General features: G+C 49.5%; 1 protein-coding gene across 5 annotated transcripts in view; it reads left to right on the top strand.

Moving 5' to 3' along the window:
- Positions 1–551: 551 nt before the first annotated feature.
- The window catches only part of Tmc5 (transmembrane channel like 5), a 79,849-nt gene continuing 64,632 nt past the window's right edge, over positions 552–15,768 (top strand). The window contains exons 1-7 of one of the 5 annotated variants that reach the window (XM_060366965.1): positions 552–718; positions 865–964; positions 2,852–3,017; positions 4,364–4,669; positions 6,058–6,217; positions 6,303–6,685; positions 14,646–14,839. The gene's annotated coding sequence lies outside the window, so the exon portion shown is untranslated. The remainder of the gene's footprint in view (positions 719–864; positions 965–2,851; positions 3,018–4,363; positions 4,670–6,057; positions 6,218–6,302; positions 6,686–14,645; positions 14,840–15,768) is intronic. The other 4 variants (XM_060366964.1, XM_060366962.1, XM_060366961.1 and 1 more) reach the window with 4 other exon arrangements.

Raw genomic sequence — 15,768 nt, 5'->3', positions numbered from 1 at the left:
GTCTGTCATAGCTCCCTGGAAACAGAGAGAGAGAGAGAGATGGGGTAAAGGCAGAGGTCAAGGCACAGTATAGTTTTCCCATGACCTACTTCCTCCACAGGGCCCGCCTCCACCTTCCACCACCTCCCACTGGTGCAGGAGAGTTAGAAATTCATCAGGCTACCAGGCCAGAACCTGTAGTATCTAACCGTGGACAATCTGTCACACACATAGAAGGAATGGACTTCTCAGATTAATCCAGTAGGTGATCTTCACTCCACCCCCCTAGGAAGATAAGGGGGGGTTCTGTCTGAGAGCCGATGGGCCTGTCACCGCAGACAGGTCAGGTGACAGATACCATCCAGGAAGGAGGCCCTGCTCAGTCAGCGAGGGGCACCAGGTATAAGGGCCCCTTCTTACTGACTGGGCAAGGCTCTCTGATATTCAGGAGGTATACAGCCCGGCCTAGGAAGCAGCCAGGAGCCTTCCAGTTAGGCCGAGCACAGAGTCTTAGTCACGGCTGTCCACTTCCGGGATCAGTGGGTGCTTGAGCTCTGAGTCCAGAGGGCACTTGCTGAGCTTTCCAGGTTCCTGTGTCCTGGAACAAAGAACTGGACCAAGGGTTGATGATAACAGAAGAAACAGAAACTGATTTAAGGAAGAGAACATTCCCAAGAGTGGAAATGGACTGAAAGCCAAGAAAGGAGAGAGGTGCTGATGGACCCCAGCTGAGAGTGTGGTGAGCTGAGCCTATCTGCCCTGCTCGCTGCTCTCAGGAGAGTTCTCAGTGGGTTTGCCTCAGCCCTGGTGGGGAGGAATTTCCTGGCCCTCTGCCAACTGGCTTTCTTTCATATGCTCTCTCTCTCTCTCTCCCCCTCTTCCCAGCCTATTTTGCCACCCACTGCCATAATAGAAGACCCCACACTTGAATAGTTTATAGAGAAAAAAAATACAGTTCAGGGAGGAGGAGGCATCTGGGCTAAAGGTGAGTAAAGACGGAACTTAATGTGGTTCAGAGCTGGCCTCCTCTGCTTTTGTCTGCTGACCCTTGCGACCAGTGCGCAGCAGGAAGGCCTTTGCTGCATGCTGGCCTCTTGACCTTGGGCTTTCCTAGCACCCAGAACTGTGAGAGCATTAAGAAGCTGCCATGGGGCCTGGGGGATGATGGCTCAGTGGGTAGAGCACTTGCTGCAGAAGCTTGTGCACATAACGTTGGACTCAGTAGCACACATCTGTAATCTCAGCTACTACAGTGAGAAGAAGGACAGAAGCCCAGGGAGCCCCGGGGTCAGCTAGAGAATGCAACTGTGAACACCAGACGGCCTCGTACAGGTGGAAGAAAGGCAAATGTCTCCCTTTCGATGTCTCTTACTGAACCTGGAAGTCAGCTGGCCGCCAGCAAATCCCAGTGTTTTCCTCTCTCTAATCCATGCCCCACACGCACCCTTCACCCAAGAATAGGGTTACAGGTGTGTATGCACCAATGCCAGGCTTAGTGCTGGGGATCTGAACTCAAGTCCCCAAGATTGCAGCAAGTGCTCTAACGCACTGAACTCCTTTAATTTGAAGACAATTGTCCTAATTTATAAGCTAGCATTAAATAAGTGGGACTGTCCAGTGCTTTCAATGGCTGTGAGGTTCCTCTTGGAATCACAGCCTTTGGTGAGCCTCCAGCGTCCTTTTGTGCTGACTCTTGGGAGAGGGTTTTATCCTAAGGAGGGGTGTGGGATTCTCAGGAGTCCTGATTCTCTGATGGACCCAGCCATGTCAGCCAACCAGGTTCATGAAAATCCAGAGCTTGACAGAGCGTCAATGTAGGTCATATGGCCCTGAGGTCATGCAGATCCTACCACAGCTCTGGCTTTCGGTTTACTGATGGGCAGGCAATGTTAGGCAGGATCCATCTGTCCCTGTCAGAATCTACTTCTCAGTGTCTAGATTTGCAGGTCTTTAAACTTAAGATATCCCTATGTTTTCTGGGCTGGGCTAGGCTGGGAGCCTAGGGCTCAAGCAATCCATCCTCCTGCCTCCGCCTCATTTGTAGCTTCGACTGTACCTCGTGTGCCCCTCCCTGCACACAGTTCAGTTTCCATAGTCACGAAGCCATCTCATGGAATTGTCAGGTGAGGGAGTGCATGACGTCAGGGGCCAGGTGGGCTGCTTGTCTGAGCTTCTTTGAGCAGTGAGTGTCTTTCTTAGACTGGGCCGGCTGCTTTTGTAGTCTAGGTTAAAGCCCTTCCTTGATGAATGAAGCCTCCCCTTTTCTGCCTCACGGGTGGCTACAAGGTGGCGCCAGAGAGCAGACACCGGAGCCCTTCAGGCCACGGGGGGGGGGGGGGGGGGGGGGGGGGACTTCGCCAGAACAGTATCTTGGTTATAATGAGCACTCCTGAAGGAGGCGTGGGGTTCTGTTGGGTCTCTGAAGAATCTAGTCTCTGGCTGCTGTGGAACTTCACAGCTTCTCCTGAAAAACACCCAGTCAAACCCCCTTTGTCACCTAGAGCCACCACCTTTCAAGTGTGCTGTACTTTATGGTCTTTGTCAAGCCGACTGAGGATATTTAGGCAGAGCTTGGGGGGGGCATTTAATTCTATTTTTAATCTGTGTGTTTGTTTTGTTTTTGTTTTGAGACAAGGTCTCACTATGTGGCCCCAACTAGCCTGGAACTCGTTTTATAGACCAGGCTGTCCTCAAACTCACAAAAATCTGCCTTCCCTGCCTCTGTGTTGGGATTTAAGGCATGTGACACCAGGCCTGGCCATGGGGGCAATTAAAAAAATGATTCAGTGAACACAAACATGATTACATTTTAAAACTTTTCGGTGTTTAGATTTATTTATTATGCTTGCCTGTGTGCCTGATCTCATTATAGATGGTTATGTAGCACCATGTGGTTGCTGAGAGCTGAACTCAGAACCCTTGAAAGAGCAACCAGTGTTCTTAACCTCTGAGCCATCTCTCCAGCCCCCACTCTGGAACTTTTTGTTGCAGTGTGTGTCTGCACGGGCACGTGGAGCTCAGAAGACGGCGTACAGCAGGTAGGCATTTCTCCCTTTGTGTGGGTGGAACTCTAAAACCGGATCGTGACCTTCTAGGCCTCAGAAGCAGCTCTTAGCATCTATCCCCTGAGATAAGTGAGCAAGCGGAGACTGTTTGCCGACACGCCGCTTCCTTTGGGAGACGGTCCAAGATCCTGACACCCCTGAGGCCTATGTACACTGAAGTAGTCAGGAGGGCATCTGTGTGGTGCTGAGGCAGGCCCTGGAGCCCCGTGTGTGCTGGGCGAGCCTCGCACCCCTGAGCTGCACCCCCAGCCCCTCGCTGTGCCTTTCCTAAACAGTCACGGAAAGCAAATGACAGGCGACTCCACGTCCTCATCCTTCTCATGGTGTCTAGTGGAGGAGAGCCGCAGGGCTGTGCAGCTTGTGTCCAGAATGTTCTCATCTGTGAAGCACTATCCCCCCCTACCCCCCACCCCGCCCCCAAAACCTCAGCTTCGGTCTGTTTCCTGTGTGAGTACAGCTCAGAGCATCCAAGCGGCTGTGCCAGGCTCCTCTCACCTAGAGTCAGAATCCCTTGTTCAAGAAAGCCAGGTGTGAAGCACGCCTGTAGTCCTGGCTCATCAGGAGTTCAAGGCCATCTTCAGCTGCATAGTGAGTTCCAGGCCAGCCTGGCTACTTGAGACCCTGTCTCCAAAAGCTAACCATATGGGGCCAATGAGATAGCTCGGCAGGTTAAGGTGCTTGCTGCCAGGCTTGATAGCTTGAGCTTCATCTCAAGACCCACACGATGCAAAGATAGAGCTGACTCCTGCGTGTTGTTCTTGGACTTCAGTACATACTCCCGTGAACCCTCTGATAAATAAAATGTAATGATTTTTAAAACCTCTCTGTTTTGTTTTATGAAATCTTCACTTGGCAGCTCTGGCTGCTTTAAACTTTCAGCAAACCTCCTGCCTTGGTCTCCCAGGTGCTGAGACTACAAGTCTGGCTGACGTTTTGCTTCTTAGTCTTCGGCAGGGTTTCACTAAGTAGTGGGGTCTTGTCCTGGAAACAGAGGTCCTCCTGCTGGGATGACAGCCCTGGTCACCACCCCCAGTCACTTTTCTTGGTCATTATGGGTGGACGTTGGAGCTGCTTCCGTTAAAACGGTCTGGGAAGAACAGGGATGTGCACATATTTGGAGGTCCCTCTTGGAGTATGGGGGTACAACCCAGAAAATGACAGGCCATTGTTAATTCAGCGGTGGAGGACTCTCCAGACTGTTTTCCACTGGGCCAGCTGGTGTGCTGCAGCGTCCCTCTAGCGGTGGGTGGCGGGCTTCTCACTGTAGTTTGGGTTCTGTGTCTGCTGATGAATCTCCCTACTCTCTTTGCATTCTTTAGGATCCCGCAGGGAGGCCGGCAGCACCTCGGAGCTAGTCGCGCCAGCCCAAAGCTATCCCCTCGGGACTCCGTGGCGCGTGGCATCTGCCAAGAGGAGGGTAGGGTTTTCATAGGAGACCGCAGTGCATGCACACCGGGACCAGCAATTGTCCAGAGCAACCATCCCCAGGGACCCGCCGGATGTCAAGGATACCGTGGCCAGTTTCTGGATACCAACACCACGGGCGGCCAGCACGCAGTCCCGGGTCCCTGCCCGCAGCGGGAACACAGGATGAGTGAGGAATGTGAGGGAGGCGCTGCGCCCAGGTGAGGCGGGTGGGCACACGCAAGGAAGTTGGGAGTCGCATAGGTGTGGTGCGAGAAAGCCGGGAAGGTAGGGCGGATCCGGCCCTAACGGGCAAGGGCAATCTAATCACCGCGGCAGCAGCGCTGGCCTTCTGTGGTACCGGAAAAGTACCGTCCCAACTGCGGCTCGCAAGAGAGTATCTGTGAGGTCGATTTCCTTTCTTAAGAAAGTTACCCTGCCGCGGGGACCAAAACCCCGAAGGTGTCTAAGCCAAGAATGAAACGCGTCTCCCTCCCTGCCGGTCTGCAGCAGCCCACCGCGATCACTAGGGCAGAGCTCCAGGCTAAGGGGGTTGGTTTCCAGAAAGGCAAAACCAGGCGGGGCTTGATGGGTGTGGTCTCTAGTGTGGAATGGGGAGAGGGTTGGATGCTGCTAAGGACCCGGCAATACTCAAGGCGCCCAAATGCTAATACGGCGAGTCTATCTGTCTATCTATCTATCTATCTATCTATCTATCTATCTATCTATCTATATCTATCATGACAGAGTATCACTTTGTAGCCCTGGCTGGTCTGAATTTGCTATGTAGACCAGGCTGGCCCTGAACTCATAGAAGCCTGCCTACCTCTGTCTCTTGGATGCTGGGATGAAAGGGGTGTACCCTCAAGATTTCATTCTTATTTTTATTTATGAGACTTTGTCTGTGGGGGTTAGTGCATTAGTGCAGGGCGCCTGGAGGGTGCTGGATCCCACGAGCTGAGTTACCTGAAGTGGGTGTGGGAACCCAGCTCAGAGTCTCTGCAATAACTAGTGGGCTTAACCACTGAGCCCACTCTCTGGGCCCCATGACTTTATTTTTAGTCACGTTAATTAATCGTGATTTTACTTGAGGCGGGGACTCTTACATCCTAGTCTGGCCTTAAACTCGCTATGTAACCAAAGATGACCTGGAACTCCAGATGCTCTTGCCTCTGCCTCCTGAGTGCTGAGGTCACCGGGGTCACAGAAGTCATAGGGGTCACAGGGGCGTGCACTGTCTGGTTTATCTGTCACTGGGGGTGGAACCCAGGGCTTTGTGCGTGCTAGATAGCCTCCACTAACTGTGTGACAGTCCTAGCCCTACTTTTCATTTCAGTGTTGATGACAATATTGCAAGCTAGGAACAGGAAGTATAGGCCCTATTTCCTCCCTCTCTTCTCTTTCCCTCCCTCCCTCCTTTCTCCCACCTCCCTGTTTTTTTGTTTGTTTTTTGTTTGTTTGTTTGTTTTATGAGCCAGGGCCTTTCTCACTGTTTTCAGGGCTGACTTCATACTTGACATCCTCCTGCCTCAGCCTGGCAAATGCTAGGAGTTCAGACTTGTGCCACTAACCCCATCTCTTCTCTTCCTTTTGAATGTTTCCTTCTCAGAGGCAGCACTAAATGGGGGCCAAGTGTCCTTGTAGCTATGGTTTCTCTCTGGGAGATCTAATCATGGGTGGCTAGAAACAAACTGAGACTCAAAAGTCCCATTTGTCTCCAGTGTTGTCAATACTGAGGAGCTGGAGGAGATTTTGCTACCATTTCTCAGGTGAGAAGGGTAAAATCGAGGCTGGGAGAGGGTGAAGGATAAGAATCCAGATTTGAATTTTGACCTGCCTGCCTTGAAATTTCAGTCACAACCACACTGCCTGTAAGGCACAGGCCACCTGTGATCATAACTGTGAACTAAAGCCACTGTCAGATGCTGCCTCGGGGGAGCTGGCTGCAGCACACAGAGTCCTAGCGCTGGGAGCATCTGGGAGATCTACCGGCAAAAAGGAGCCATGGCTCAGTCTCTTCCCACACCTTTGTGACGCTCTCTAGGGGGGAAAAACCAACTCACTTCCTTATGGTGTCTAAGAAATAAAATACTGAGTTGAAAGGACTTCGCTCTTTTTATTGTCTTGATGCCAAGAGGACTTCGGGGGAGGAGCTCGGGCTCAGGAAGAAAAGAGGAGTTAGAGTCTCAGCACTGAGTCTGGACGCCCGGCGACAAAGCAGACCTGTGCAACGAAAGGTGAGACTTGCTTCTTCATTGGCAGGGAGGGGACAGGGGACAATGAGGGGCCATTTGTCAAACAGTTCCCCTTGCCCCTGCCACCAGCTGGGTGGCAGGCAGCCTGCCCAACAGGGTGAAGAAGACAGCTAGGAAGGTGTGCTATGTGCAGGAGCTGAAAGAGATGAGCTTTAGAGGGTTATTTTTAAAAAGGAAGTGCCTGCTTCCTTTTTCTGTATGTCTGCCTAAGCTGTCTTCTTCCCAGAGGCATTGCCTGATGAGCTCTCTTCCTGGAAACAAGTCTTTCAGGCTGTTAATGCCTGGGCCACACAACAGTCCCAGACCACCTCTGGTCATAGAGTACTGAGGGGATGTTTCTGCAGGACAGAGGGAAGCTGAGGTAGGGACAGCGTAGAAGGAGGTCACAGAAGTGGGGGGGGGGTGCTTTGGAATGTGTCGGGGGAGAAGATGCACACAGGGTTGCCCTGTAGCTGATTCCTGGATGTGCACACAGTGAACGAACGTTAGCCAAAAGAATGCTCATCTGGAAGTCCAGAGCACTCTGGTTAGGACCACATGCGTTCTGGTTGCCTCCTACCTAGTTAGAATCTAGGCCTTCCTAGTCCCAACTGTGTTTTGGTAAATTACCGTTTCCTCCGGCCTTGGCTTCCCCATCTGTAGAATGGGTAAGATGATCCTAGCTCACACCTCTACAGGAAAAGGTCAGAGCTGATAAGAATACATGATGTATTATCCCCTTGACTTCTGCTGCTCTTCCTCTTGCTCTTCTTCCTCTGCTAGCATTGATGATGTGGTTGATGATAGCGACCAAAGCTTAAGGCCTTTGGGCAGAATGGCCCTGGGGTCGCATCCCACCCTGCTTCCATTTTCCTGTGCAAACTTGAGCAAATTATACAACCTGCTTGATCTCAATAGCATCGTCATAATATGAACCAGCCAGACCTCTCCAGAAGGTGTGACGGTTTGGTTGCTGAGAAGGGAGAGCTTGTTGCAGTGTGGACACATAGGCAAGCCCCCAGTTCATAGTTCCTTCTTTGTCAGTGTTGGCGTTACCCTCATCGAACAAGATTCTCTCTGAACCGGAGGGAGGAGGAGTGTTCAGTGGGGACGGATATTAAAGGCAGGATGTGAGCCTCCCATGGAAGTGCAACACCTGTGATCCCAGCACTTGGGAGGCCGAAGCAGGAGGATTTCAATTTTGAGGCTCCCGAGCAAGAATTGGCATCCAAAAATCAAACAGAAAGACAAACAAGCAAACAAAAAAGAGAAGGGAGGAAGAGGGAGAGAGGGAGGAGAGAAGGTTAGAGAGATGGTTCCATGGATAAGAGCGCCGTTTGAGCATGAAGATCCCAGGATTTATGTAAAAGCTGTGCGTGGTTGTGGGCTCCTATATCCGAACACCATCCGGCACAAAGACAGAATTGCGGGCCACCACCAGGTTCAGTAAAAGACTCTGTCTCGAGGGAACAAAGCGGGAGGGGACAGCTCAGGACACCCAGCATGCTTCTGTGCTCCCTCCCCGTGTGCAAATGCACTCACGGTGGGAAGTGGGCTCTCAGGAAAAGTCCTCCAGCAGGGTTAGGCCGAAGGCTGTCGTCCAATCACCTGTTGGATATTTTCACCATGAATTCCCAGAATGAGGTGATGAGACTGTGTTATTACTGAGGTCATTTTAAAGTTCTTAGGTTCAATGTCCTCAAAGGTCAAGTCAGATATGGCCTTTCCTTGTGAGGTGGATTCAGTCAAGTCTTCTGTCACAGAGATGAGAAAGTCAATTGAGAGAATCTGTGTTGTTTGCATTTGGGTTTTGGGCAGCGTATTCTTTAGTGTGAAAAGTTATGAAAGGTACTTACTTGTCCCAAATGATTTCAGGGCTGGGAAGATGGCGCAGCTCGTAAAGTACTTGCTTTGTTTGCATGAGGACTTGCGTTCAGCCTCCAAATCCATGGGAAAAGGTAGCCACAGAGAGCTGGTTTCACGGCTAAGAATTCTCACTGCTCTTTCAGAGGTTCGAGGCTTGATTCCCAGCACCTGTGTGGCAGCTCACGCCCGTCTGTATAGAACTCCAGTTGCTGGAGACCAGACCTTCTTCTAACCTCTCAGGGGTCCTACACACATGCAGTACATATACATACACTCAGGTGCACATTCATGGGAGTGTATGCACACACACACACACACACACACACACACACAATATTTCAAACAGCACAAAGAAGATGATAAAAATTAAACCCTTCCTTCTTGCGTCTCCTATGCCAAACCTTGAACATTGTTTGGTCACATGGCAGATGACCTCCATATCTGGGAATATATTTTTTTGGTTACTGTGGTAACCACCTTTAACCTTATGGGGTCTGTTATCTCATTGGTTATTGCGGGAATATCCCACGCTTTGGTGCTTAGTCTGTGTAGCTATTCCACGTGGACTCTGTTAAGAGGGCTCAGGAGTCCACCTCACCTATGCTGTCTCCTCTCCCTTCCTCCTATTTGGTCCCCTTCCAGTTCTCTTTATTATTTCAGTCATTTTCTTTTGTAGCTATGAATCAGGATATCTCTGGAGACGCTTGCTCAGGGAAACTCTTTGTTGGCTTATGCTGTGTGTATTGTGAGATAGTGAGAGCTGAACCTACATGTATGCCAGAGACACCAACAAGCATACTGTGCTAGTTCTCTCTCTCTCTCTCTCTCTCTCTCTCTCTCTCTTTCTCTCAGTTTTTGAGACAAGGTCTCTCTCTGGCTGTCCTGGAACTCTATGTAGACCAGGCTGGCCTCGAACTCACAGAGATCCACCTACCTCTGCCTCCCGAGTGCTGGGATTAAAGGTGTGCACCACAGTGTCTGGCAGTTACTTTTCTCATTGCTGCGACAAAATGCACAGCAAAAGCAAATTAAGGATGGGAGAGTTTATTTGGCTCACAGTTTGAGGGCGCAGCACGTTATGGTGGGGAAATCTTGGCAGCAAAAGTCCGAGACGCTTTTATATTACAACCCACTGAGAGCAGAAGGGATGAAGGCCGGTGCTTGGTTCCATGCCCTGTACTCAGTGTGAGACCCCAGCCCATGGCATAGATCTCCACAGAAGGGGGGGGGTCTGTCCACCTCTGCTTATCTAGTCTAGAAATGGCTTCTTAGACCTGCCTAGAGGTTTGTCTCAAAAGACACTCTACAGACCATCAGGTTGACCATTGGGCTTAACTCTCTCTCTCTCTCTCTCTCTCTCTCTCTCTCTCTCTCTCTCTCTCACACTGATACTCAAGCCTGTCAGACTTTGACAGATATTCCCACAGCTGCTGACAATGGCCTGATAACTTCCTTTCTAACCCTCAGAAGCTGCGAACACGGGCACCTCAGCACTTTCTCTCATCCGAGTTCTCTTCCTGCCTCACTCCAGACATTGCCTTCATGAACTGTGGCTGCTAAACATTTTACGTTTCTTTGATGTTGGGAAACCAGTTTTCTCCTGCGCTTCCTTTCGCTGAAGTTGTGGTTGGTGCCATTCCAAAAGTAGCCACAGGAGAATTTCCAGAAAGGAAGGTTCTTTGCAGTTGGTAATGGAGCTGGCTGGGACTCCAAAGAAGGAAGCCATAAGCGCACCAACTGGACCTGTCCAGGTGTTGAGTAAGGACACCTGCAGGAGAGTGCTGTTTACCCTGTGATAGAAAAGGAAAGAAGTGCTCCCTGGGGGTGGGGGTGGGAGCCTGGGGGGCGGGGAGTGTCAGAGTTTGTGCAAGGGCTTAAGGACCTAGGCTCAATGCCAGGCCCAGTTTCTTCCAATGCTTTGGCAACAGCCTAACACCTTTGTTGATGTTTGGGGGCTCCTGAGCTCCTGGCCTTGGGGGCATAGACCGGAAAGGCACAAAGAAAGGGCTCTGAGAAGTCCTACTATGTTTCAACAGAGAGGGGCCTAGGCTTGGTGGCACAAGGCATTTCAGTACCAGCCAATTCTCCTATTCCAGCTATCCCAGAGTTGAGTTAAATTCCAGCATTTTCTACCTGGAGTTAGTGCAACATCCCCAGGTTAAGGGCTCAGCCCCATGGGGTACCCCAGTTCAGAAGCCAGTTACTAATCCAGGCTTCTGTTAAAAGGCAAAAACTATAATGAGTTTATTTGAAATATATATACGCACATTATATGTATACACACATATATATTATATAAAGTTTTCTGTACAAATCATATATAAACACATATATATGTATAAATTTTCAAATCACATTTATCTATCCACTTGTAGAGCTGTGGCACACACATGGAGCTCCAAGGACATCTTTTGGGCCTATCTGAGACCCAGGGATTGACCTTAGGTTATCTTCCTTGATGGCCTGCTCCTTGATACACTGGACCATCTTATCTGGCCCCTATTCCCTTTTAAAATAGGGTCTTGCTATGTGGTCCAGCCTGGTCTTGAACTCGTGGTTCTCCTACCTCAGCCTCTTGAGTGCCAGCACCATAAGTCTACACCACCATGCCCGAGCAAATACATGATGCATTAGATTGCTAGTGTCTTTTTTATTTTTATCTTTTTTTTTTCTTTTTTTTTTTTCTGTACCAGCTGTGTAGCAAAGGCCTAGTACACAGCTGGCTAATGCTGGACCGATCACCCACTTCCCCTATCTTTGAATGATCCTCATTGACTTATGTTTGTGATTCGAGAAGAGGTCACCACCCCAGTTCTGGGGAGCTGAGTTCGGGGTGGCTTGATAACCTGAAAGGGGCCGGGGGGTGACAGAAAAGAAATAAAAACAATTGATTGATTGAAAAGAGACAAAAGCAATTGATGGATTGGTGGCTTCAAAGTTACTCTCCCTTGAAGCAGAGGAGGCGCTCCCATCCTGTTGGCTAAACTAAAAGTGGCTTCATGGGGAATTGGCTCTCCTGATTTCTTGGAAGATCAGATGAAGCAACTTCCTTTTGACTTAATGATATGACACTTTGGTGTGAGTGACTCCATGATGGATTGTTCCATGGAGCCTGGTGCATGGCCTTGTTTGAGTTATTTAAATTGAAACACATATTTTGTGTCAGTCTCTCTCTCTCTCTCTCTCTCTCTCTCTCTCTCTCGTGTGTGTGTGTGTGTGTGTGTGTGTGTGTTTATAAAATATGCATATGCTTTCAGATGACAGAAGCAGACTGTCATATGTATATGGCTTTTTCCATGGGTCCTGAGGGACCAAACTCAGGTCCTCACAGTTGCACAGCAGTTTACTGACTGCACCATCTCCCAGGCCCTTTGACGCTGAGCTTCTCTGACCAGCCAGCTCCCACCTCTCCTTCAACGGTTTAATCATTTGCTGAAATTGCTTATACAGCTCAGGGAAATGCTTACTCTTATTTACAGGTTTATGGTCATGGTTATGAAAAGGTTCTGATAAACAACCAGATCAAGGGGACATAGGGTGAGGTATTTAGGGCAGGCACGTCCCTCCGTGTGGACGGATGACACCAATGAGGTATGCCACCCAACCAGCGCTTGACATGTTGAACCCATAAGTTCCTGGAACCCCTGAGTTAAGGGAGTGATGCGAAGTCTTCAATGAGTAAGCAGGAACCGGTGATCTCTCCATCTGCAGCCCATGTCCTCATCTAGGGCAGCAGGCGTGCGGCTGAGAGTCAGCTCATTGGAGTGAAATAGAAAGTTCCCAGGAATTTTGTTCAGAGACCATATTGTGCCTTCATTACTGTAATTTTAATTTTACAATGATAGGGATAAAATCCAGGGCCATGAGCCCGCTAGGCTAACACTCTACAGAACAGCTGCAGCCCCGGCCCTGAAGATTAAACTTTAGATTGAAAGGTTCTGGGCCTGGAGCGGTAGCTCAGAGGTTAAGAGCACTGGCTGCTCTTCCAGAGGACACAGGTTCAATTCCCAGCACCCACATAAAAGCTCATGACTGTCTATTACTCCAGTTCTAGGGGATCCAATACCCTCACACAGACATACATGCAGGCAAAGCACCAATGCACATACAATAAATAAGAAATCCGTTTTTTTAAATTTAAAAACTGTTTAAAAAGAAAGATTCTCCCAGCACTGCTCTTGCTTGGGGGGGGGGGGACTTACAAGGCTCTTAGGAACTCCCTGCACTTTCCCTCTCTTCTTCCACTTCCGCAAGGAGAGTCTCCAACTGGGCTTTCCCCAGTCTTTCCTGACTATCAAGCCAGGTTTTCATCAGCTCATCAGGGTGGGCATTCTGTTTCACAAAACTAGTTGGTGCTTGACTCTCGAATCACAAATAGGATTCAACAAAGCTCAGTCAAAGAATGGAGGAGAGGCTGAGGGGGCCAGTGCTTGCCCGGCATGCTTGAGGGTCGCTGTGACAAGGAGACGTGGGTGGATGGAACAGACTGAAGACTAACAAACACGACCACAAGGCTCTGGTGATGCTCATCCATGTGGAAGCAGGACCCATTCCAGCTTACAGTGCTGGAGGAAAAGATGCAGGGGCCCAATTCCCTTCCTGGCTTTCAGTTAGACCCAAGTGTCACTTATTCTCAACTTGGATAGGGTTGGCTACTTTGCCATTTCTGTCTGTAAATTCTTTGTGTTCTTTTGAGACTAGGGGTCTCTATTTCAGACCAGCTTTAATTTCTTCATTCTCCCACTTTTAGCTTCCAGAGTCCTGGGAGGCAGGTGCATGCCATCACGCCCCTCCCATTAGATCTCTCCGAGCTTTTGTCCTGTCTAACCGGATAACCTTCGTGGGATTACAGCTGACTCTTTGTTTTCCAGCTTCTGACTCTTTCTCACTTGTTTGAGAAACTAAACATCTTATATTTACTTTGAGTTCGTAAAGTATAAGCACCTTTCAAGAATTAAATATGTGTCTTGAAAACTCAATTTGTTCCTTTACGAATGAAAAACATTTTTAAGAAGTAAGGCATAAGCATCTTTGCTAGAAAGTATTTAGTTAGTTCAATGTGTATTTATTTATGGCACACGTACATGCGTGTGTGTGTGTGTGTGTGTGCGCGCGCGCGAGCGCGTGCACGCGTGCATTCATGCATGCCACGGTGCATGTGTAGAGGTCAGAGGGTCACTTTGAGGAGTCCACTCTCCCTTTCCACTATATAAGTTCTGGACATGGAACTCCAGTTGTCAGGCTTGGTAGCAACGCCTTTTACTCACTGAGCCCGCTCTACAGACCCTCCTAACCTTTTGCATTTCCCCCTCCCAGTCTCAAGTTGGACACCACAGCACTGAAACCATAGTGTGGCATTTCCGGGGGCCAGGGGTGGAGGCTGGGAGCTGGGGGCCAGAGGAAGGGCGAGAGAAGGGTGTGGGGGGGGTGTGTTTGAACACTGGCAACATCTGACTCAGAGGTAGAAAGGCTCTCTGAAAAGCCTCACAGATCTGGCATTTGCAAATATTTAATTACCAGGAAGTATCGCTTACATGCAAGTGAAGGTCTTGTTTGCAGTGGCCATTTACATTACTGACATTTCCTGATTCTGAGCTGAAGGATTCCAGAGCATTTGTGACGGCCCTGAGGCCAGCAAAGTACCCATCATGCGTGATGCGTATACCCACCAAAGCACTCACACGGACAAAAGCCCATGCATGAGTCTAAATGGCAGGTGGCCAGGCACATGGGCCACCACCCTCAGAAATATGGCCACCACTACCCTTTGTGTTGGCACTTATTTTTTTCCCCTTTGATAGTACTAGGAAATGAAGCCAGGGACACACACACACACACACACACACACACAGACACACACACTGCACACATGCACTAGGCAAGTGCTTGCCCATGAGTTCCAGAATAGCACAGTGAAGAGTCAGTCAAGAGGAGATGCCTGGTAATGACTGACTGTCATAGCCACGTGATCGTCAATTACACAGAAGCTAGAACCTCTTAGGAGATGAACCCGCAGGCACGTTAGTGAAGAAGGTCCAGGGTTCGGTTAACTGAGGTGGGAAGACCCATGATAATTGCGAGCGGCACCCTTCCACAGGATCCCTGACTTATAAAGAGAAGGCAGCGAGCTGAGCACCAGCATCCGGAACCCTCTGCTTCTCGACTGTGTGTGCAATGTGACCTGCCACCTTAGGCTCTTGACAGGGTGGCTTCCCCACGCTTGATGGGATGCATTCCCTGGAGCTGTGAGCCAAGGCGGAAACCCTCCCTTCCTCAAGTACATTTTGTCAGGTATGTTGTTGCAGCAACAAGAAAATAACTAACAGTGATTTGTTTATTCCCCGTTTCCTTTCTCTTTTCTTCTCCTTCCTCTCTCTTCACCTTTCCCTTTCGCTCTCCCTTTCTTTCCTCCTGTCTCCTCCCCACCTTTTTCATTTTTCTCCTTCCTCCCTCCCTCCCTCCCTTCCTTTCCTCCTATGCCCCTCTTTCTTTCCGACAGGGTTTCATTATGTAGCCCAGGCTGGCCTTGAACTCACTTTTGATGATCCCCTTGCTTCAGCCTCCCGAGTGTTAGGCTTACAAGTGAATCCAGCTGACTTCTTCTCTTTGAGTTCCCTTTCCTTCGTCCTTTTCGACAATACTTAGCCTGACCAACAGGCATTCTGTATTTATGTAGTGTGTGCGTCCGCTGGGGGAGGGGAGGCACAGTGACTACCTTTCATCGTATAGCACATAAACCATGGTTTTCAACTTCGGTCATCGCATTCCTCCTCCTCCTCATTTCTGCTCCTGTTCTTACCACACACGCTATGTATTTGTTCATGTTACTTAGTAGATTTATTTTAGTAGAAGTTGTGTGTGTGTAGAAGGGAGACGTAGGGCTTTGCACACACTGGGCTCTGCAGCTGAGGTCTGCCCTCAGGAAACTGGCGACTCTTGTCAATGGAGAACGCGTACATTTGTTTACAAATAAGGTTAACCGGGTTAGGCCTCAAGCCTGGGACAAATGGCTAACTGAGGTGCCTATTACCGTATCAAAGTAACTCTGTCACCAGGTTCTCCCAGCCTCCCTCAGTCCCTACCTGTTGCAGGGTCCTCTCCTGAAGTGTGTATGGATCGGTTTTTTATGCTGGCTTCTGCCAGCCACAATATTTGGCTTCATTCCAAATTCTAAAGAGTCTGCTTTCATATGTCAGCAGGCACCTCAGTCAGACATTTGT

Source organism: Meriones unguiculatus, chromosome 14 (assembly GCF_030254825.1).
Source record: "Meriones unguiculatus strain TT.TT164.6M chromosome 14, Bangor_MerUng_6.1, whole genome shotgun sequence".
Lineage (NCBI taxonomy): Eukaryota > Metazoa > Chordata > Mammalia > Rodentia > Muridae > Meriones > Meriones unguiculatus.
This window is presented reverse-complemented; position numbering and strand designations above follow the sequence as displayed.